The sequence below is a fragment of the Callospermophilus lateralis genome, chromosome 17 (genome assembly GCF_048772815.1).
Source record: "Callospermophilus lateralis isolate mCalLat2 chromosome 17, mCalLat2.hap1, whole genome shotgun sequence".
NCBI classification, from domain to species: domain Eukaryota; kingdom Metazoa; phylum Chordata; class Mammalia; order Rodentia; family Sciuridae; genus Callospermophilus; species Callospermophilus lateralis.
In genome coordinates this window covers 6,833,429-6,835,376 of record NC_135321.1, presented here as the reverse complement: position 1 = coordinate 6,835,376, position 1,948 = coordinate 6,833,429, and the positions used below count along the sequence as shown (strand labels likewise).

The following is a 1,948-nucleotide window of genomic DNA, read 5'->3' as shown; positions in this document are numbered from 1 at the left end:
AATTCCTAGAGATCTTGAACAATTTTTTCATATATTTTATGACCATTTGTATTTCTTCTGTGAAGTGTCTGTTCAATCCCATTGCCCATTTATTGATTGGGTTACTTCTTTTTTTTGGTGTTAAGTTTTTGAGTTCTTTGTATAACCTGGAGATTAATGTTCTGAGGTGCAGGTGGTAAAGATTTTCTCCCATTCTGGAGACTCTCTTTTCACATTATTGTTTTCTTTATAGGGAAGAAGCTTTTTAATTTGATACTATCCCATTTATTGATTTTTAATTGTACTTCTTGCATTTTAGGAGTCTTGTTGAGGACGTTGGTTCCTAGGCCAACATGATGTAGGGTTGGGCATACTTTTTCTTCTAGTTCATGCAGGGTCTCTGGTCTAGTGCCTAGGTCTTTGATCCACTTTGAGTTTTGTGCAGGGTAGGAGATGGGGGTTCAGTTTCATTCTATTACCTATGGATTTCCAGTCTTCGCAGCACATTTGTTGAAGAGGCTATCTTTTCTCCAATGTATGTTCATGGTGGCTTATCTCATGTTAGGTAACTGTATTTATGTGGGTGTGTCTCTGTGTCTTCTATTCCATTGGTCTTCATGTCTGTGTTTGTGCCAATACCATGCTGCTGTTTTTGTTCTTGTAGCTTTGCAATATGAGGTCTCATACTGTGATACTCCTGCCTCACTTTTTTCACTAAGGATTGCTTTGGCTATTCTGGGTGGGTCTCTTATTTTTCCAATGAGTTTCATGATTTTTTTCTTTTTCTGTGAAGAATGTAATTGAGATTTTAATAGGAACTGAATTAAATCTTTATAGCACTTTTGGTAGTATGAACATTTTGATAATATTAATTCTGCCTATCCAAGTGCATGGGGAATCTTTACATTTTTCTGAGGCGGTCTTCAATTTCTTTATTTGGTGCTGTCTAGCTTTCATTGTAGAGGACTTTCACCTCTTTTGTTAGATTGATTCCCATGTATTTCTTTATTTTTTTTGAGGCTATTGTGAAGGAGTTTTCCTAATTTCTCTTTCAGCTGATATATCATTGGTATATAAGAATGTAATTGAATTATTGGTATTGATTTTATACTCTACTACTTTGCTGAATTCATTTATGAATTCTAACTGCTTTCTAGTAGTTTCTTTGTGTGTGTGTGTGTAAAATCACGTTGTCAGCAAATAGGGATAGTTTGAGCTCTTCTTTTCCTATTTGTATTCCTTTAATGTTTTTCCTTTGGTCTAATTGCTCTGGCTTGGGTTTCAGGGACTGTGTTGAATAAGAGTGGCGAAAAGAGGGCACCCTCTCTCATTCCAAGTTTTACAGGCAATGCTTTCAATTTTCTCCATTTAGAATGAGGTTGGCCTTGGGTTTAACATATATAGCTTTTATAATGTTGAAGTATGTTCCTACTCTCCCTATTTTCTTTTTCTTTTTTCTTTTTTTGTGGTGCTGGGGATTGAACCCAGGGCCTTGTGCATGCAAGGCAAACACTCTACCAACTGAGCTATATCCCCAGCCCTTAGTGTTTTGAGTATGAAGACATGCCAAATTTTGTTAAATGCTTTTCTGCATCTATTGAGATAATCATGATTCTTGTCTTTAAGTCTATTAATGTGATGAATTACATTTATATATTTCCATCTGTTGAGCCAACCTTGCATTTCTAGAATGTACCTGATTGATGATCTTCTTCTAGTGCAATTCCTTTCTTTGTTGGTGCACCATTTTTTAAATAAGTTTTTGTGTGCATTTTGCCAGTAGTTTATTGAGAATTCAATGTTCATCAGGGATATTAGTCTAAAGTTTACTTTCCTGGATGTATCTTTGTCTATTTTTGGCATCAAGGTGATACTAACACATAGAATGAGCTTGGATGGTTTCCCTCTTTTTCTGTTTCATGGGAATAATTTGAGGAATAGTGGTGCAAGTTGTTCTTTTGAAGGTCTT

At 35.5% G+C, this 1,948-nt stretch overlaps 1 non-coding gene across 1 annotated transcript; it reads right to left on the bottom strand.

Annotated features, from left to right (window-relative positions):
• Positions 1–1,442: 1,442 nt before the first annotated feature.
• On the bottom strand, positions 1,443–1,516 carry Trnaa-ugc (transfer RNA alanine (anticodon UGC)). Its single transcript has one exon. It is a non-coding gene; the product is annotated as a tRNA-Ala (tRNA).
• Positions 1,517–1,948: the final 432 nt, after the last annotated feature.